The sequence below is a fragment of the Heterocephalus glaber genome, unplaced genomic scaffold, assembly GCF_053883595.1.
Source record: "Heterocephalus glaber isolate CG9 unplaced genomic scaffold, H.glaber_assembly_v1.0 deba00001457, whole genome shotgun sequence".
NCBI classification, from domain to species: Eukaryota; Metazoa; Chordata; class Mammalia; order Rodentia; family Bathyergidae; genus Heterocephalus; species Heterocephalus glaber.
The window spans coordinates 49764691-49786937 of NW_028258305.1; the positions used below are offsets into that span (position 1 = coordinate 49764691).

The window sequence follows — 22247 nt, forward strand, 5'->3', positions numbered from 1 at the left end:
CTGCGATTGGACAATTGGGAAACAGGGCGGGGTGTCAGACCAACTGGCCAAGGAGGGTGTGCACTGAGGTGCAGGCAGGAGCACGTGTCACCTTGCCATCATCCCAGGAGACCTGGCCAGCCTTATCAATTTGTAGGCATTTGAGATTCATGGGTTCTACAGCAGACACCCACACAGAGCCCCCAGTCCTAGCTGTCCCAGGAAATGTGCCACTGACCTGGGCAAAGGAGCAGAGGGCAGGTGAGGTTGGAAAGAAGACAATACCTCAGAATGAGCGGGACTCAGATGCCTGCTCATGCTGGAGGTTTGGGAGGATGGGCACGGGGACAATGCCACTGATTTTCACATCAGTGCTAGGTCCTAGGTCAGAAGTTGGACATCACTAGTGGGCAGTGGAGGAAAACCGGCCATTTGCAGAAGTCTCTGTCCATATCTGCAGCTTCCTGATGTCTAGCTCAGGCCACGGCCACCTGCCTGTGGATGGCTGAAGCCATCGACTCTCTGGGGTGGGCTCTGCCCATGTGATGCTGTCTTCCTCCACAGGAGCTGCTCAAGAATGTGGTGCCCTGGGACTGCCTGGGCTCCATCTGGACCCGGAGAAACAAAAAGGGCAAAGAACCTCTGGCGCCCACTGTTCGGGCCACTACCACACATTTTCATCATGTGGCCAACTGCACGATCACCTCCTGCTTTGGGGGTCCCAGCACGAGGGCTGGAGACAGGGCCAGGGTGGTGGAGCACTGGATCCCGGTGGCCAAGCTAAGTGGCAAGAGGGTGCTGGCAATTTCCTCTGGACATCTCCAATCTGCCTCTTTTCCTCCGTCAGCTCTTGGGACTGTAGGCTCTTTTCCAAGATGTTCCATGATCCCTAGTGCCTCCTTGTCATGGGGACCCTGACCTCGACTCCTAGGTCATGTGGTGTGGTGGGTGCTGTCATGTGATCTAAGCTTCTTTGAGTTTCACTAAAATCCTCCTCCCTGAAAGATAGCCTATTTAATAATTGGTGCTGGAACAACTGGATTTCAACCTGCCAAAGATTCAAACTAGACCCATCCCTATCACCATGCACTAAACTAGCCCCAGCTCCGGGCTCACCGGTGTGCACACTCGCGTGGCCTCGAGGCGGAAAGGGGCTCTGCCGCCCGCAGGCGGGACCCGGTGCTTCCTGGGGCCCGGCCAGGCCGTGCTGGGACCACCCGCACAGCCTGGGACCCAGCACCTCAGGGGCCAAGGTCACCGCGCGGGCTCCCTGGGTGCTCTGCCCTTCGGCGGCACCCAGGGGAGCGAGGAGCTTCCGGGGCGCAGAAGCCCAGCAGAGGCGGTCCCCCTACAGGCCTCCTCCCGGACCAGGGCAGCGGGGACACTGCCATGCAGAGGACCGTGTGGGAGCCAGGAGAGCGGCTCAGAGCGCCGGCGAACAGGAAGGGAGGAAGCCGGGACCAGCGCGGCCCAGAATTCACTCTCCCTGTCAGCTCGGCGCAGCCACCGGGGTCCCTGAGAGGCCTTCGGGACAAGGAAGGAAGAGCCTGTCGCAGGACGCGGAAGGCCCCGGGCCACAGGAAGGCAGAGAGCCAGGGCGGCGAACAGCTCGCTTGAGAGTCCCCTGTGCCACTGCGGAGGAGCTCAGCTCAGGCGCCCAGCGGAGCCCCTCAGGGCGATGATCCCAGCGGGGCGTCACTGTGGCCCCAGGAACAAACCATCAGATAACCGGGAAAGGGCAGGGTCCTCCTATGCAGAGGAGTAAGGAGTGCTTGTTGGAGATGCTCCGCCCTCTGGGGAGCCTAGGTCCCCGCCCTCACTCTGAGCTGTGCCAGGCCAGCATTCTCTCGGTTTTCCTGGAAGCTAAACCTCTTCCAAACAAAAGTTAATCAAGAAATTTAAAGACCTAAATTTAACAAGCAAAAGTTCAGGGTGTGATATCTAAGGTCACTACGGAAAAACCAGAGACCAGATACATCACTCCTAACTGCAAGAGAAAAGGAAATGTCAGGTGTGGTGGTGCTTCCCAGCAATCTCAGATCTCGGACACTGAGCAAGGCCTATTCTCTCTCTCTCTCTCTCTCTCTGAAAAAGAAACAGTGAGGTGAATTACTTCTGAAGAAATAACGAAAAGCTTCCAGCCTACTTCGAGGAAGCAAGACAGAGAGGAAGACAGAATAAGGTGGTAGAAATAAGCACGAATATACGAACATATTCTCTTTCCCCTGGCAACCTGAGCGCGGGATCTCAGCGCAGGGCTCTGCCGCCCTCCGGTGGCCGCTCGGTGTCACTGCACGCCCCGCCTGCTCTGGTCCCAGGAGGAGAGAGCTCCAGCTTGGGAAGCTGACCTGCAGGGATGCGCGCCCCTCCTCCTGCCCCCAAGGTCACCCTCCCATCCCTCTCCCTTGGGGACAGTTTAGAGCTACCTGTCCGCAGAGCCTCACGCACTCACAAGCCGCCTCTGGGAGGTGATGGCCTCATGGGCATGCTACACCTGGGTTGTCAGGAGGCGGGATCCGGGCTGAGAGAAATCGCCTGGTTCAGGGCCTGGAAGCCTTCATCTCTCTGCCTCTGCTCCCTGGACTCTGCTTTCTGTCTGCCAGGCCCCTCTGCCATGCCGCGCTGCCTTCGAGCTGCTGACTAGGCACTGAAACCTCTCCCAAGTGCGAGCCGAGATAAACCTCTCCTCGGTTAACTTGTGTGTGTCCGGTAGCGTGTCTCGGTGACCAAGTCACTCCCCTCGAGGTCCTGCCCTTGACACCTGCATGGCACGTGAGTGACACCTCTCGGGGGCAGGTCCAACCTTGGCTCTTGGGGAGGTTCTGGAGACGCGGTGGGGCAGCCCCCGGTGAGTCCTGGACGGGTCTAGGCCCCTGCCCCAGGTGTGTGGTCAAAAACAGTAGGGTGTGTGGGTGCAGGAGTGGCTCTGCCTGTGTCCGGATGCTCTCCACAAGGCCCCGGAAACTTCCCAGCTGGACCTTTGCCCACCTCAGCCTGAGGGTGTGGGCCCACCTGAGCCACACTAGAGCTCCTGACCTGGCAAGACCCGTGGGGTTCTGAGCCTTCCACGAGCTCTAGAAAGGCTCGATCGGTCTCTGGGAGGGCCTGACTCCCCTGCTGCTCAGCCACCACACAGCGCCCAGTCGTGTCCTGTCCTCCTGGGATTTCTTCCCCAGCTAGCAAGGGCAGTCCATTGTGACCTCACTTGTGTGTAGGGCTGTCTTAGTGTGCACGCTGCAGTCCTTCTGCCCCAAGACCTCTGCTGCTTTGCTGATCTCAAGACACTGACAGTATTGCTTGCTGTCTGCTCAGGGCCTGGTCGTCTCCATGGCAAAAGTCTTTGGCCATTCCTACCCGTGTCCATCCGTTGCCTCGGCCTTTCTCTTCAGCCATGGCAAGTGTCCTAGCAGAGGTTCTTCAGCCTTAGTCAGCCCACTTTAGCTTGCTCCTTTTCTTCCTCGTAGGCACAACAGGCATTGGGCTCTCCCATGCCAACAGCAGCATGTGCATGCATCCTTTTCAACTGGAATAAATTTTAAAGTGATTTTTTAAATCATGTCACCCGTAATTCATTCATTCATCTGTTATGGCCAAATTTGGGACCCATATCATTTAACCATATTTCAGGCTAAAAGTAAGAAATAAATTTGAAAGCCTGAAGCAACGAAAAGCTGGTTTGTTTGTTCAATTCTGACATCTGACTTCAGGAAGGATTAAAAACTTCCAGCATTCACTGTGTTGTTCTCCTTCCTCAGACCGGACTCCACTTCTGGGTTCTTAGGCATACCTTCTCCTATCTATTCCAGGCTTCCCTCGGGCCCTAGCAGCTCTCAGATGATTTCCCAAGATGAGAAGGCTCTCATTTCCATCATTTCAAATAACATTCTTCACATGTTTTCTGATTGGCCTTCTGTAAATGATTTATTCATAACCAACCTGTACAACCATGCAAATGACTGTTCTTATTTGGTTAAATCCGAAATAAACCACTCCTGAAAGTACAGATTGGAGGTCTTGGGTTGAAGGTGGAGGTGTTTTCCCAAAAGAAGCTTCGATGTTCCTACAACTATGCATGACAAAAGTGTCTTTTACAGGGTTCCAACTGTCCCTGGGCATAAATGTATACCTCCCAACCTCTTCCTTAGAGAATATGTTGTGTGAATCCTCACCCAATACAATTCCTTAGACTGTTGAATTATTAAAGTAGAAGAGGTGTCTGATTTGGGAGATGTTTCTGAGAATCTCTAAGACCTCTTGGCTACATATGGACAAGGAGTAAATAAAGACCCCTGAGGTTTCTAGCTGGAGGTTCTGGGTTCATAGTAAGACTGCCAACTGGTAGAGGGAATTTCATAAGAGCATGGCAGGTGTAATGATAAAGAGATTGATATTTGACATGCTGTAATAAAAGACCCTATGGAGATTCCATGGGGAACAGGAACCAAAAAAATAAAAGGCCCTTAACTGCAATGAGGGAAAAGGTATCTTTATAGTGGAGAAAGCTGGAAGACACCACCTCAACCCAATGATTGGTCAACACCAAGTCCTATGACATGCCTTCTGAGACAACACAGCCACAGGGATGCAAACCTTATCACGTATGAACTTCTACCTCCAATTCATAACCTGATTTTGAGATATCAGGAGATAACACAGAATAGATGGACACATTATACAAAACAACCATGCTGTCTTCTTAAAAAAAAGTCAATGCCAGACCTGGGGATTTAGCTCAGTGTCAGAGCACTGGCCTAGCATGGATGAAGCTGTGGGTTGGATCCCAAATACTACAAAACAACCTCAAAATGTGAATGTCATTAAAGACAAAGTGAAAAACTGATTATGGCAGCACAACTCATAAGAGAGAAATCTTCTAATCCGCCTTTATGTCTATCAAGGCATGAATGGATATAGAAAATATGGTCTTTACACAAGTGTCGTATTAATACTATGTCATATATAAGGATTATCTTGAAGCAAACTTGGTAGAAAATATGTAGGAAAATAGATGCACCTTGAGACCATAATGTTAAGTGAAATAAATCAGACATACATGCTTAAATATGACAAAGTTTCTCTTGTATAAGAAACCCAAAATATAAATAAAGAGGAAAATAAAATAAAAATCAGAGAGATAGATTTTTGCAAAAGGGAAGGGGACCAAGAGATGAATGGAGGAGAAAAAGGATGAAGGGAAAGGAATGGAAAAAGAATTAAGATGTGTTATGTACATTTACCAACTCCCCAAGAGGAATTCAATCATTATGTACTGCAATAATGTACTAATAAAACTTAATAAAGAAAAATGAAAAATGATACCATAGCAAATTGCAGTGTGTAGTCCTGGGTGGGGTCTTGGATCACGCAGATTAAGGGACGTAAAAAATCCCCACTATTGAAGTTCTCCTACAGCCTAGTTGAACTTGTAGGACTCTATGCGTTGATGTCAAGGCATATTTTGCGCCTCCTTCAGTACTACTTCCTGCACATGCGCACTCTTAGGTACCTGCGCAACAATGGGCGTGCATTGTAAGAACATCCGGGCATCACAGGTGTCGTAAGAACATCCGGGAACTTCCCAACTGGCGCGCGCTTGCCGACCGTTAGCAGTACCTTCCAGAGCGGCTGCGGTGCCTGACTGCGGCGGTGGAGTCTCAGTCTTGTGAGAGGTTTCTAAAACTGACGTATGTAAAAAATGTGATTGAGGCCCAGTCCTCCAGACCCCTCTGGACTGAACAAGATTTGCGGGCTTTGCCTCCTCACGTTTCTGTTCGTTCTTTTGGTTTGACTGTAGGTTGAAAGGGAGGGAAGTGGCTGGCTGCCATGGCGAACCGCTCTCCAGGTGGGGCAGCTTTCCACAGACATGAGTGGCTAGCTGTACTGGGATGGTTCAGACTCAGAGCAAGGGAGGTTTTCCCCAAGACTGTGTCCTAGCAGGCTTAGAAAAAGCAGGTAGAGCCACAGAGTAGACATCCAGTGTATGGGTTATTGGCATGTTTAAAAGATTCCAGAACAAACGGAAGTCTTTTTAAAGTTGAGGGAAAACATTCAATGGTCGGTTTGAAAACGCCTAGCCCTAGCCAAAGTAAAACTGACAAATCCATCCAGGACCAGGGTATAAGCAACCAATGTTTTAAATTTCGAAAGTAGGGGCCAGGGGTTAACGCAACAGTGCTGCACCTACCTGGCAAGCGCAAGGTCCTGAGTTCAATTCTTGGTACCAAAAAAAAAAAAATCAATGGTAAAAAATGTCAAAGGTTCTTGGAAAGAATAAAAAAATTAAAAAGGAAAAATTATATAAGGCTTTGGTTGAGCGTCACAGGGTAGAGAACTCACAAGACTCTCACTGTGCATGTGTGTGTAATGGTGTGTAATATTTTTACGGGGAAAGCAATACTTATCCAGTCATGTATGAAATCCTCAATTAATTATACAAGAGATAAGAAACTCCCTCCCTCTGATAAAATCAACTCATAGATGCACTACAAATATCTGAAAGATTAATAAAAATTTTTGAAGTAGCGGTGCATGGTAGAAGTCCTGATGGTGAGGATAACATTGAAATTAGGATGTAAGTCCAAAACGACAATTTTAAATGTTTTAAAAGCACTACAAACATTAAAAACCAGCAGTTTGCCATACTAATAAATGTCTGGAAGTGCACAGACACCACTTTGAGCACCTCTTGTAATGGTAGAGGCCAAAGGTAACTTACATTAATCGCACGATGTCTCAATAAATTGAGTATTAAAATATTTATATGTTTTTTTCTGAAGTATGTATACATTATTTTGGGTGGACTATATGTGAAAACATGTTGTACACTTTAAATATGTATAATACAAACATGAGTGTTTGTAAGAACTTTTACTTGTGATTGAAACATTTTAACTATATGAAAGACATTTAAAAATACACACGAATATGCAATTCCAGTATCTCAGTGACATAATTTCTCATTTGTTTGAAATCTTTTAATATTTTTATCCATATGAACATATTGCTAAGTTGATAAAACTATATTTTATGCACTTATACATTTTACAGATTTTGTAATAATAATTTGGAACAATGCCTCTTTTTTCACTTTTTTGTAGAATTTTTAAGAGCTGTGTTACATCCACTGTATTTGTATATTACATGTTTTATTTAATCATTTTCTTATTACTAGATGCCAGTGCTATTTTTTGAAATTATAAATAACTCTGCTCTATGCCACACAGAGGGGTGCCTATAATCCTAGAATCAAGAGGCTGAGACAGGAGGATTTTGGAGAGTGCAGCACCAGTCTGAGTGACATAGTAAGTATAAGGCCGTTTTAGATTACATCACAAGATCCTATCTCAAAAAACAAAGTAAAGAGGGCCGGGGATTTAGTTCAGTGGTTTTGCCACCTGCTGTGCAAGCACAAGGACCCGAGTTCGATCCCTGGTACCAAAACAAAACAAAACAAAACCAATCCAACTTCCCAGGTTAATTTTGGCAAGGAATTTAGCTCAGTGGTTTTGCCACCTGCTACGCAAGCACAAGGACCCGAGTTCGATCACTGGTACCAAAAAGAAAAAAAAAAAAGCAAAGAAACAAAAGCTAAGTCTGCTTTGAGTATATTTTTGTATATGGATTTTTCTCCTTTAAAATTTTCATACTTCTTTTATTCCAAGGTATACATATTCTTTTATTGTGTATCAAGTAATATTTTAGTATATTTGGTTTTTCCTTTTTAAAAATTATTGAATTGATATTAAATTCTAAAGTTGAAACTTAGAGTTGGAGAAATAGAGCAATCCCAAATATAAATTTGGAATAGGGGGTTTCCTAAGTCAAACAAGTTTATGATACTTGATAAGTATATTCAAAATGTCTCCTTAAACTGTTTTGCCAGTAACATCAGCATGGGTGTGTGCTGCAGTTTTTCTATAGCTTTTCCAGCATATGTATTTTCCTGATTTTTAATAGTATTAATAGATGTCAATTATTTCCTTATTATTATTTGACTTAATTTAACTAGTTCACTCTATGTGAAAAAGCTATGGATGTAAAGAGAACAAAAGACAAAATTTGAAGTCATTTAAAAAGTCAGATACAAACACTTTGATGTTTAGTCAGTAACTTTGTGGAGAAAAAGTCAGAGTTCTTGGCTCTTATCTTTCCATATGTTACATCTGTTCCTCTGCCACATGCAAAACTGGAAGAATTCTAGACAACTGCTTTATAAAATCAAAGAAACTTTAGCTAGATGAACCATTAAAAATCATCTGGTTAGGGACCAGGGATTTAGCTCAGTGGTTCCACTGCCTGCCTTGCAAGCACAAGGTCCCAAGTTTGATCTCCAGTAAAAAAAAAAAAAAGAAGAATCATCTGGTTAAATGATTCATTTTAATAAGATTAAATAAAAACCCATTGAGATTCAAATTATTCAAGATTTTTCAATTAGTAGGTGCCAGGGTGCAATTTAAGACCAAGGTTCCAGACCTTTCTATCAGGCATGCTGCCTTTCTGATGCAAATTCCATCTGGGGGCTAATCATGGATCTACAGTTGTCCTTGACATTTAGGCTGAGAAGTGTAAAATTTAGGCTTAGCGTACTAATTCTTACTAAATAAAATAAGAGAGTGAATTTCTGTGGTCTTGGACTTATGAGTATAAAGCCAAACCTATATCTGAATAGGTTGCACAAAATAAGAAGCACATTTCATGAACTGTCTCTATTAGGCTTATGCAAAGAATTCTGCAGAAGGTGTCTTAAGCATAGTAATTCCAATGGCAGGTGATTAAATCCTCTGGAAGACTGGATCATCACGATCTTGATTTTTTTCTTGCTGTTGATTGTCTTGTTACCTATTCAATATGAGTTTGTTCACCATTTCTAGGCCAAATTAGGAACTGAATTTTACAACTGAAGAAAAGCACCCTTTTATCCTATCACCTTTATCATTGCATTTTCAATCTTTCTGGTTTATAAAATGTTCCCACAACCAGTAACACGAGTCTCAGACTTTAATAATCTTTGACAGCAAAGGGCATACTTCAGATTCGAGCCCAGCTTCCATGGTGTAAGCTCAAATCAGCAAAACTGCAGAAAACTGTCCTTCCTCCAATTATTTCCCTATTTCTGATGTCCCCAGGTTAGTGCCTAATGAATATTCAGGCCCAGTCACTTTTGACCTCTGCCTTTTCATCTTTCTTCTGGGCAGTAATGCTGCTGGATATCACTGTCTTCCCCTGATGACCACTGATGAGTCATCCTATTATGGTCTCCAAGCAAGGTCATTCCTTCTCCAAATTCCTCATATCTAAAATGTGCTAAAATCATCCACTTTATCTTGAAAATCAAGGAAAAGAAACTTAAAACAATAATTTACAACAGCCAGGAGAATTAGATAGGTTTAGAACTGACACATCCAAACTGAAACTATGAAACCCTGCCTCATTCCCACATCCATCCTATGGTAGGGAGGCAGATCAGGGAGGCAAGAGACAGGCGACTCTGGGTACCTCCCTACTTTGGGACTGAGGTCCAATTTTTCCCATCTTAGAGAAGGAAGTTCTCCAAACTGTCTCAACCTGGGCCTGGCATTGTTTTACTGCCCTGGAATGTGTTCTTCCCATGATGACTGACAAAAGAAACATCCATACTCTTGGGGGTAGTGGAAATCCTGTATTTGCTTCACAGCTTACACAAGATAATCACAATAGTAGGTTGTATATATTCTGAAGTTTGGGCTATACATTCTTAAATTTATGCCTTTACAGGAAAAAAAGTCATACTCTCTATTGGGTTATCTTGTTCTTTGGGAGCTGTTTTACAACTTTGTAAATGATTGATAATAGATAGAAATGCAAAGCATTTATTGTTTATAAACACCAAATTATTTCCTGTCTGGCAGAGGAGAGAAGCTCAGTCTCTCTCTCCTATGATGGAAAAGCCAATCTTGCCTCAATTTGCACATTCATTTCACTGTTTTTCCCCTATACATTGGACCCTCAAGGTACGACTGACCTGACATACGAACAACTTGGGTTAGTTAGGTTAATGGACCTAAGTCTGCCTTTTGTTATCTATAGTGTGCACCCAGGTAAATATTCAGATCTCAGCTGTATTGACTTACAACCAACTTGAGTTACAACCAGTCCTTGGAAACCGATTGAGTTTGTAAGTCAAGAGTCCACTGTATTTGTGTCTATTCATTGTTTTTTTTTTTTTGGTACCAGGGATCGAACTTGAGTCTGCACTTGTGCAGCAGGCAGCAAAATCACTGAGCTAAATCCCTGGCCCTTGTGTCTATTCTTTGGATTCTCTTTTAAACTGGTTAATACCTTAACATTTTTCAAATTAATGAGCAGAGTAAAATCTTTAACATGTTTATTTTTGTATAGGAGAATCATGATTTTATCATTTAAAAATTATCTTTTAACACCATGTATGAGATCCTAAAATATGGTTACTCTTTGCTACCTTAAATCTAGTTATATAAATCTCATTATATTTTCCTATCAATATGAAGAATCCAAAGGATCCAACTTGTGGGTATTCTCTCCTCACATAATACACACACACACAGTACACATGCCCATAAACACAACCCCCCAAAATAAGCAATAATGGTTATCCATAAAACCGTTGAAAATCCATGTGTAAGAAGCAAACATTCTCTAGTGCATGGAAGACACAGTTCTGATGATCCATCAGGCAGAATGTGTACTATCTCAGTTTGAATGGTCTATTTGGGTTACTTCCCCATTTTCAGGAGTTCTTCAGGAATGTAGAATAGATGGTTTCTATTTATACCACGGATTTTTCTCGGCACTGTTAACATTTTGGACCAGACGCTTCTTCAATGTGGGAGCAGTCCTGTGCACTGTGGGAAGCTTAGCAGCTTCGCTGACCTCTACCCATTAGATGGCAGTGTCATATCCCCCAAATGGCTCCAGACACTGCCCTGGCCAAAATTGCTCCACTTGAGAATCCCTGATGTATTTTATGAAAGGACACACAAAATAACTTATCCTATAGAAGAGGGAGGATCTCTCCAAAGACGTGTGTATACTCAATTAACATATATCAGCATGGATGGGTCTCAGTGGTAATGGTGTGTGATCACAGCAAGTTACAGAATGATTTGAACAGCATGACCATATTTATGTAAATTTTAAATTACAGAACTTACAGTGTATATTGCTTATAGGGCCATGGATGTGGGGTGAAAATCATAAAACCGTGAACATGAATAGACACCAATTTAATGAGTTTCATTGTGTTTGGGAAAACAGGAAGGAAATTAGGATAGGTTATGTTTCAAAGAAAAGTCAGCTCTTTAACGTTTTTCTCACTTTCAAAATAGGTCAAAAACACTATTGCAAATGTTATCTTTTTTGATCCAGCTAACTTATATGGAGACATTGTTATTCTAAGAACTTTATTTGACAGAAAAATCCATAAAAAGATATGAAACATGAAGTTTAAATTTTCTATAGTACTTTGATGCTGTTATTTTTCAATCATCTGTTTTATATTGTTCCTATGACTGCTTGCCTTCCTAATTAAGAGTAGCTTTGAATTGGCAGTGTTTTATACAGCAATTTTCTGGTTCAGACTCTAATGACAACCATAATATAAACGTTCTGACCTTATATTTGTGGAGTGCTTTATCTTTTCTCAGTACTCTTACATCTGTCTTCTCATTTTGTGTTCACAATTTCTTTCACCATCAATCTTAGTTTCAAATCTATTCACCATGTTAATGCATGTTTCATCTTTCTATTGCAGTTACCTTAAGTTTGGGTTACTGACCCTGAGATACCAGATCCCAGGGCAGTTTATGTAGGAAGTGACCCACAAAACACTGGTAGGTAAAGTGAGACAGGGAGAGAAAGAAGTTAAGAGGCAGCACTTGTAGAGCAGCTTACTGTTTAGGGCTACTGAGGCTCAATTTGACTCCTTTGTGTAAACTCCTGTGGATGGCTTTCACAATAGAAAGACACAGTGAGTCATTTGTGATAGAAGTTGGCAAAACCAGAAGTACTTATGATCAAGCCCTTTACAAGCATAGTTGGCTAGCCTGTGCTCTAGAGCATAAAACTGGGGAAGCATCCATATTTTCAAGAGTTCTGAGAGTTTCCAGTGTGAAGAAATGTGCAAGAAGGAAAATATCCATAAACATTTCATTTTGAAAGAAGTAGGTTAGGGACAAAATAGTACTTCTATAAGAACAAATATTGATCGTTTGGCCTAAAAAATGATCAAGATCCAAGCAGACACTTGAGACAGTTATAACTCTACTATGGAATGTGTTGGAAACAGTTCAGGCTTAGGAAAGAGTGATCATTCATTGTGCCAAACAACAACTAAGTAAAGATTATGGTAGTAATTAGCCAAGACTATGTTCAGGCTGGGAACAGGAAGAGATAGTGGTTGCCAATAATGACTGCAGAAAACTAACGAAGCTTACCTGTCATTCCAGGAGAGGAGAAAACAAAAACAACAAAACTAAAATCCGTGAATGAAAGGGAACATGTAGTGTTCACTTCCTGTGTCCTCAGGGTGATAAGGAAGACCGGAGAAGGAAAATCTACCTACTGCAGGTAGGTTTAGAAGGTATCTAAAAGTGATAGCTATTTTTGTTAAATTAATAGACAGGTTTTTAGAATTTAGTTTTACAGAAATTTAAGTCAATAGTACAGGGTTCCCATAGATTTTCTTCTCCACAGTTTCCCTTAATAGTAACATCTTGCATTAGTGTGGTACATTTGATACAGTTAAGGAACCAACACTTTTATATGTTTTATTAAGTAAAGACTATAGTTTACATTAAGGTTCACTCTGTGTTGTGTAATTCTATGAATTTTGACAAATGCATAATGTTATATATCCATCCTAATAGTATTGTATGGAATAATTTCTTTACGCTGAAACTTCCCTGTTCTTCCTATATTTACACCTCCCCTCCCATTCGCCCCCAAACCTAATAACCTAATAACCTGGTGACACCTGATGCTTTCTAATGTATACCTATATCTATATCTACATCTACATCTATATATTTGTCCCCACACTGCAAGGAATTGAACACAGGTCCTCCAGCATGGTAGGCAGTGCTCTACCACTGAGCTCTAAGCTCACTCCCTAGCCCAAGTGCCTGTAATTTTGCCTTTTCCAGATGTCATTCAGTTGGAGTAATACAGTAGGGAGGATTTTTAGGCCAAATACTTTCAATTAGCAATATGTACGGAAGGTTTCTCCATGCATCTCCCCCCCCCCCTTACTGGAAGTTGAATACAGGAAGCACTGATCTTCATTCTTAACCCTTTTCAATTTTATTTTGAGATCTGATCTCACCAAGTTACCCAAGCTGGTCTTGAACATGTGACCTTCTTGCCGCATCCTTCTAAGTACCTGAAGTTAACAGCATGTGCCACCACACCTGGCTTCTTTGCATGTATATTTCCTTTTGTTTTGTTGATGATATTCAGTCCTGGAGATTGAACCCAAGGCCTTGAACATACTAGGCAAGCAGGCTCCCACTACACTACATACCAGCCCCTCTTTTGATGTTGTTATTGCTTTTTTCATTACTTCATGATATTCCATTGTATGAATGTACTAAAGGTTGTTCATCCGCTCACTTATTGATATCATTTGGTTGTTTCTAGTTTCTGGCATTTTGTTTCTCCTATATATTTTGTAGATTGTATCTTGCAGGGAATTGGTCCATTTCATTTAAATTATCAAATTTGTGACATAGTGTAGCCGACCCACCCCACTGGCCATGTCAAGCCTTCTACTGGGACCTAGACCTGGTACTTTGTTCTTCTTGACCTGGGGGCAAGCAAGGATGAATGACAAAGAGACGTGAATCCATTTAACTTTGGGCAGCCAGGGGGCTCTTGCCTCTTAGGAGCCCCAGCATCTGGCTCATCTTGTATTTATTCACCTAAACACTGGTACAAGCAATCAAAGTAGCACAAGGTTCATCTGCTTTCCAATATCCACTAGTACTTACTCCAGTGAACAACTTAATCTTAGGTGTTCTAGCTTTTCCCTGGAACCCTCAATATGGAGTTACCCTGAGTGCAGCCTTTCTCCTTTGTGCTCAGAGAAGCCAGTCAGGCCTCACTTCTCTGGTCTCTGACAGCATAGAGTTGTTCATAATACTCTTAATTATCTTCTTCATTTCAATGAGCTCAGTATTGATGTCCTCTCTTGTTTGTAATATTAGTAATTGACCTCTTTCTCTCTTTGTCTTGATTAGCCTGGTTAGGATTTATCGATTTCATTGATCTTCAAAGAACCATATTCTGGTTTTAGCAATATTTAAAATTTTTTTTATTTTTCAATTTTATTGATTGATGCAATAATTTTTATTGTTTTTTTCTTTTGCGTGCATTCATTTTATTTATTTCTTTATTTTGGTACCGGGGATCGAACTTGGGACCTTGCACTTGTGAGGCAGGTGGCGGAACCACTGAGCTAAATCCCCGGCCCTTGCATTCATTTTATATTGCTCTCATTTGTGTAGCTTCCTAAAGTGGAAGCTTAGATTACTGTTTCTTTTTTTCTAATACTATGCTTTCAATGTTATCAATTTTCCTGTATGCACTGGTTTTGCTGCCTTCAACATATTTTGATAATTTGCGTTCTCATCATTTACTTTAAAATAGTTTAAAGTTTCTTGAGACTCTCCTGATAAATGTCATTTGGAAGTGTGTTACAGTCTAAATATTTTGGGAATTTTCTAGCTATGTTTCTATTATTGATATCGAGCTTAATTTCCTTGTAGTACAAGAACAAACTATGATTTGTTAACATTGGTCCTGTGGCCTAGAATGTGGTCCATCTTAGTAAAAGTTCCTTGTGAGCTTCAAGAGAATTTGTTCTGCTTTGTTGGATGAAGTATTTATTAAATGTCAGTTACATCCAATGAACTGATGGTGGCCTTTCATTCAACTATGCACTTCCATTTTTTCTTTCAGCTGCATCTATCAATTACTGATTGAAGAGTGTTGAAGTTTCCAACTATAATAATGTATGTGTCTATTTCTTCTTGTAGCTCTAATGGTCTTTTTTCCCCACATATTTTGTTAATCCGTTGTTCAGGGGCATATATGTTAAGATTTACTATGCCTTCTTGGAGAGCTGACTCCATTTATCATTATCTATCACAATTCTTTATCCTTGATTATTTCTTGAAGTCTGCTTTGTCTGAAATTGATATTGCTAGTTCAGATTTCATTTGGTTGTGTTGCCATGGTATATCATCTTTCTCTATCCTTCCACTTTTAATTATGTCAAATGGAATTATGTAGAATAGAAAAGCTATACTTGAATTTTTTTCAAAAGTATACTCTGACAGTCTTTATGTTTAAATTGTTATATTTAGGTAATTCATATTTAAAATAATCATTGATATAATTCAGTTAATCTCTACCATGCTTGTGTTTTCTAGTCATGACAGTTTTTCATTTCTTTAAAAATCTTCCCTCATTTTTCTTTTTGTGCTTTGTTAATTTTTTAATTTTAAGCTGTTTTATTGGTACATTTTAGGTATACAATTCATTTCCATTTATCATTGGGTGTTTGTACCTGTACATGACATATCTTGGTTCTTATTTTTTTCCCCATTACCTGTGTGCCCTTCACCCCCTCCACCCTTACCTATTTTCATAGACATCATTTCCATTTATTTTTTCTTTTCTCATAGTTTTTCCTTTCTTCCTTTTCCTTTCCCCTTCCCCTCCCTTCACCACTTCGTCTTTGGACCTTTTTACCTATTTCAAATTATCAATTATTCATTTTAATCATCTTAACCCTCATTTACACTATCAGTTTCTCACACTAGTGAAACTATTTGGTATTTACACATGTGTGTCCTATTTATTTCACTTAAGAGTATGGCCTTGATATGCATCCATTTAGCTATCAATGACTCTAGTTTTTCATTATGGCTGAGTAGTACTCCATTTGATTAAAAAACCCCACCTTTTCTTTATCCAGGTTCCAGTTGATGGGCACTTGGGCTGCTTCCAAGCTTTAGCTATTACAAACTGTGCAGCTAGGAACATGGGGACACATATATCACTGTGGTATGATTCTTTGAATTCTTTGGGGAAGATACCCAGCAGGGGACTATCTGGGTCAAATGGGACCTCTAGCCCTAGTTCTTTGAGGTATCTCCATACTGATTTCCACAGCGGTTGCACCAGTCTACACTCCCACCCTCAATGGAGAAGGGTTCCTTTCTCCCCACAACCCTGCCAGCATTTGTGATTGGATGATTTCTTGATAGCAGCCATTCTTTGTGGTGTGAGGTGGAATCTCAGTGTTGTTTTCATCTGCATCTCTTGAATGATGAGTGATGTTGAACATTTTTTCATATATTTGTTTGCTGCTTTTACTTCTTTGAGAAATGTCTGTTCCCTTCAGGTGCCCATTTTTGAATTGGGTCTTTGAATCTGGGGGGTCAGATTTTTTTCAATTCTTTATATATTCTAGAGAGTAGTCCTTCTGTCATTTTCCTTGCCTTGTTTCTTTAATGAATACATTTTCTCTCTTCACTTAGCATATCAATTATATCTTTTAAAAATGTGAGTGTGGGACAAGGATTTAGCTCAGTGGTTTTGCTGCCTGCTGCACAAGTGCAAGGACCAGAGTTCAATCCCCAGTACCAAAAAGAAAAATTAAATAAATGAAAATTTTTAAAAAAGTTAGTGTTTGTCATAGAGTTTGCAATATATATTTACTGCTTATCTAAGACCACCAAGTCTAAGTTGTTAGTTTCAAATAACACTATACTGCTTCTCTGCTAACACGGGTACCTTATAGCAGAGCATTGTCAATTCCCCCATGCTACTACTCCCTATGCCAGTGGTGGCAAACCTATGGCACTTGTGCTGCAGCAGGCTGTTTGTATCATTGAAAGCTATAAAAGTTTCACCATCCCTGCCACTGTTGCTGTCACTGATTCCACTCATTCATAAATTATATGCACCCAATATATTGTTGCTACTAGTACTTTGAGCAGTTATCTAATAGATTAAGAATAAAATGTTCTATTATACCTTTCTTTATTCCTCTCCAATGCCCTTTCTTTCTCCCTTCCCTTGTTACTCTCCTCTCCCCATGCTTTTTCCTCCCTCTCTCCTATCTTTCTTCCTTCCTACCTTCCTTAGTTCCTTCTTTCCTTTCTGCTTCCTTGGTCTCTCTCTTGTCATATTTGATTTCTATCTCTAAAGAACTTATTGGAACATTTCTTGTCTAGCATATCTGTTGGCATTACATTTCTTCAGTTGTTATCTGAAAAACATTTTTTTCTTTATGTCAGAAGGAAATTTTTGCTGTACAAAGAATTTTAGCATTGTGTGGATGGGTTACTTGTTTCAACACCTTAAATATTTTACTGTGTTCTCTTCTTACATGATTTCTGAGAATGCTGGTGTAATTCTTTGTTGTTCAGTAGGTAAGGTCTTATCTCCCTGCGTTTTACAAGATTTTTTTTGTTTTTGATATTTACACATTGAATTTGATATGTGTACTTATAATTTTTTCTGTATTTACCTTGCTAATTGTTGTAAAGGTTCTTGAACCCGAGTTTTGGTGTGTGTCCTTCATTTTAGAAAATTCTGAGCTACTATTACTTCAGTTATTTTTCATGGTCCTCTCTTCTTCTAGAGTTCCCATTATGGGCATGTTATGCCTTTTGTAATTGTCCCACAATTCTTGAATGTTCTGGGGTTTTTTTATTCTTTTGTTTTCTCTTTGTCTTTCAGCCTAGGGAGTTTCGATTGACTTATCATCCAGCTCACTGATCTTTTCCCCAGTCATTTCTAGCCTGATCATCCTTCAAGGCGTTCTCCATTTCTGCCACAATGTTTTTTTGTATCTCCCATTTCCTTTTGATTCTTTGTTAGAGTTTCCATTTCTTTTTGATTATGTTACTGAACTGTTCTTTTTTATATGTATTAATTTTAGGGTATAGTAGTTTTAAAAAATGCTGGTTTTCATTGTGGGATTTTCATACAGGCATATAACATATTTTGATCATATCCAGCCCCCTATTACCCTGCCTCACACCTACTTCTTCCTCTTCTTTATTCCCTTTCTCTGGTCAAGTAGTGTCCCTCCTGCTTTCATGTCCTTTTTGAAAAAAATCCATGTACTTATCTTTCCGAGTTTGGCTTATTTCACTTAATGTGATGGTCTTTATGTCCATCCATTTTCCCACAAATGACATAAATTTGTTTCTTCTATGGCTGAAGAGCACTCCATTGTGTGTACATATCATATTTTCTTCAACCAGTGATCTGTTGATTTTCATCTAGACTGATTCCATATCTTGACTATTTTGAATTTGTGCCACAATAAATAGATATACAATTTCTCTATAGCATACTGACTTTAATTCTTCTGTTACCCATGTGTTCTTAAATGTTTTCTACTTTTTCCATTTGTTCTTGCTCTGATTCAACTCTACTCATTGCATTTTGATTCTGGCACCATCTGTAATTCACAAGTTAATTGTTTAGCCCTCCCCAAGACTGCCTCTTACTCTAGATGCCAGCAGCAAGTGTGGTTCCCATATTTCCTATGCTTCTGACTGACAAACTGTAAATTTTGAAGTCCCATCAACCACTCCAATTTTGATAATTCAGTCTAATGATTCACAGAACACATTAAAAATGCTGTACTGCTGCGGATTTACCTCATTGGTTCTGCCACCTGTCTCGCAAGTGCAGCTTCCCGAAAATGCTGTTCTTACAGATACAGTATTATTATGAAGAAACACAGAAGAAAAGTTCTGGAAGGGCTGGGATTCAGTGCTCTTGTATCCTTTCTATGGAATCTGGATGTGGCATTATCTCTGCACCATAATGTGTTCATGATTTGGGATGCTCCACTTGGTGTCCAGAGTTTTTTTATGGGCTGTCATCACACAGGCATGACTGTGTAAACCACTGGGCATGTGACTGAGTTCAATCTTCCATCCTTTCTCCTTCATGGAGGTCAGACTGGCCCAGGATTCCTGCCTTCTAATCATGAGTTTGGTCTCTCTAGTGACCAGCCCTGATCCTGAAGCTAATTAGGCATCTATCATGAGTCATTTCATTAAGATCAACATTAACACATGCATGCCCATAACTCAGGAAGTTCCAAGGGATTTTGAAACTCTTTGCCAGGAATGAGATCAAAGACCAAATAAATTCTTTAGCATACCATAAAACCTTTAATATATCAATCACAATTGTTGTAAGCTTCTTATCTGACAATTTCAAAATCTGTGTTATATCTGAATCCAGTACTGATGCTCATTCTGTTTCTTCAGATAGCATTTTCTTCTTGCCTTTAGTATATCCCAAATTTTGTTGTTGGGCACTGAGGCAGTCAGGCTATCAGTATAAAGATGATATTAGTCTGGCCAGGACCTAGATGTTTCCTGTTTAAAGTTTATTATAACTGTGCACCAAAGATTCCATTTTTCTCTAATTTCCCATTGTTTGCCACTTCCATGCTGTTTCCAAGTCTCCTAAGAACCTCTTCTTAAATAGAATGTCTCTCTTAGGTGCCTCATTTGTAACCCACTGTTTTTATATAGGAGCTCTGTCAGTGTGGGGATAAGAGTTTGAGGAAGGGAAGCATTCCACCTTAAAATTATATATCAGTTTTTTTTAATGGACTTGAGTTCCTGAGTTGTAGCCATCAGTAATTTTTCTCAACTTTTTTTTTCCTATTATGCAAGACAGAAAATCTAGAATGACTAACAATGTCTAGTTGCTCTTCCTCTTCATCAGATATGGCTGTAGCAAAGTAGCTTCCCTTGAGCACAATCTCATTAGAGAAAGTAGAGCTGTCTGGGCTTATTTCAAAGTGGTTACTTCTGTTCTTCACTGCTCACAGAAGAGAAGATTGTCTCTCATATTTGACTCACCCCTGGTGGGTCTTCTGAAGGCCAAACCCACACCAGTATTATAGGAGGCCCCCTAAAACTGGGTACAGCGGATTTTAACTCTGGAGTTAGTCTGAAGTCAGCTTTCAGCAGTTCATCAGTTGCTGTTTATTTTTTCCTACCAGTTTCTATCTCCATATGTCTCTGGTCCTGGTAAACTGTGATTCTCTATCTTTGCATGTCTGTCTGTTTTTTGCTGTGGCAGTTTGTGATGTGATCTCAGTGCTGTTGCAGATCTAATTAAAGTTGCTGATTTTTAGTTTGTTCAGCTGATTTCGTAAAGTCAGAACAGGAAAGATAATTTCAGAGCTCTTTGTGTGTCAGAGCTAATCAGGAGGCATGACCAGTATGCAACTAGAAGCAGGGGTCTGAAATCCATATGTACTTAGGCCATGGCCCATGGGGACGGGTGTATTGATTACTTCCAGTGGTCACTGACTCCTTCATAAAACCAGCTTTGCAGCTAAACTGCATTCTACAAATGTACTACTTGTGAGGTTACTGGTCAATTAATTGCAGTCTTCAAAAGAAAGACCTTTTAGTGAGATTTGGCTTTGTGATTTGAACTGGCCTTTTTGTTTCCACTCTGTCCAATCTCAGAGGCCTTTTCACCTCGTGAATGGGTTTCTCATATGTTCTGTGCATTGCTATTACTCTTAATGTATTCTAGAACATGATTTTTCTGGCTTGTAAGCATCTCCAACCCAACTTATGAGTTTTCAGCTCTTTGGATTTAAATCAGAAACATTTTAGTAAGTCTGAGTCCTGGAGACCCACTACTAATAAGACTATCACTAGGATGAATGGATAAAGGGGTGTGTGTGTGTGTGTGTTCAAACCTGTATCAGTGATTTTATAAATTTATACCTAGGTTATAAATTTATGTATCTGATTTCTATGCTAGGTCTAGTAATATATATATATATATATACATATATATATACATTTATCTAAATCTTTTTTAACAATTATTTAATAAGAATTATTTAATACCTATCTTTGTAAGCACATTTATAAACTTTTGACATGAGATTTGTAAGTTCCTAACCAGCATTAATATTATATTAAGAAATTTGTAATAAAAGTGTCTAACATTTCTTTTCATAAAATATATAACAGTTTAGAAAAATAGTGTATTTTAAGGCATATGTGGAGCAAACTGACATATTTTTTCATCTACAAAAGTTGCAAGAAGTTCATGAGAAACAAAAAGACTGAGTTGTCAGTATTCATAGTGCTTCTCCCTGTTCATTTATTACTTTGTGCACCAGCATATTCTGGTAAATGCTTAATAACTGGCTCTCCCAAAAGAAATGCCCCAAGTGTGGACTCTGTTAACTTCTTTAGTGAAAATACCCCCATAATGGTCAATTCCAGGGCCGCTTAACACTGAGTAGCAGAGACATGCACTAATCAGATCTCATTAGGTCCTAAGGACTGACTGTAGGATTTGCTGCCTGTAAACAGGAGACAAAGGATTGTTAGGGGCATCATAACTATCTGAGAGTGTTGGGAGTAATGCTACATAATTCTATGGAAAAATCATTTGAGTAGGCCTAGTTCTCCTGCCTACAGCCCAGCTAGGACATTCCAGACATAATTGCATTTTGGCCTCTGGTCACAACTGAGACCTCAGTGATCCCCCCCAGATGCTGCAATCTCCAGGACAAGACCACACTTGTGGGAGGTGCCAGGGAGGAACTAAATCTTCATCTGCATAATTCCTCATTGTTCTTAGATTTCCACTGTCCCCCAGCTTTTTGTTACACCTTGTCTATCCCAATGTGAAGTACTGAACTCTATTTTTCACTTGTTACATTTGTTTCCCCATGTACTGAATAAAAGGTGCTGGAAACTAGAGGGTTTTTGTCTTTGCCACCCAGAGCAGCACTGATCAGACCCAAAGCTCAGCTTCTTCTCAGTCTCATTTGTCTACCTTTCCTGTAATTTGCTGTGTGCTGCCTTGGCTCACAAGAGACTAGGACTTACTGCAGAGGTTCTGGTAACGTCCCCTTCCCCAGTTCCCTACATGAGAGTGTTCATATTTTACAAAGATGAGGGGAAAGTCAGAGGTTGGGGCTAGTGAGGCTTCTCAGTTAGTTTTCATGGAGATTTTGCTGGTTTCTGAGTGATGATGTGGGCTTTAAAAATATATGGACCATTTGATTTTCAGATACCTAGGCAATCAAGGTGATATTTGTGTTAAGCTTTTTGTGTGTCAGGTAGGAAAAAAATTATCAGTTGGGAAATAATGCTGTTTTTTTATTCCTTAGCATTTAGAGTTTAAATATAATGACGTTAGTAATAATCCTACTAATAACTATATGTGTC

At 40.6% G+C, this 22247-nt stretch overlaps 1 protein-coding gene across 17 annotated transcripts in view; it reads left to right on the forward strand.

The window, feature by feature from the left end:
* The window catches only part of LOC147827097 (uncharacterized), a 44259-nt gene that overhangs the window by 16438 nt on the left and 5574 nt on the right, over positions 1 to 22247 (forward strand). For 15 of the 17 annotated variants that reach the window (XR_015453288.1, XR_015453291.1, XR_015453290.1 and 12 more), the window contains 2 exons: positions 7203 to 7280; positions 12441 to 12561. The exons of the other annotated variants lie outside the window; for them this stretch is intronic. The gene's annotated coding sequence lies outside the window, so the exon portion shown is untranslated. The remainder of the gene's footprint in view (positions 1 to 7202; positions 7281 to 12440; positions 12562 to 22247) is intronic. 17 annotated transcript variants of the gene reach the window in all.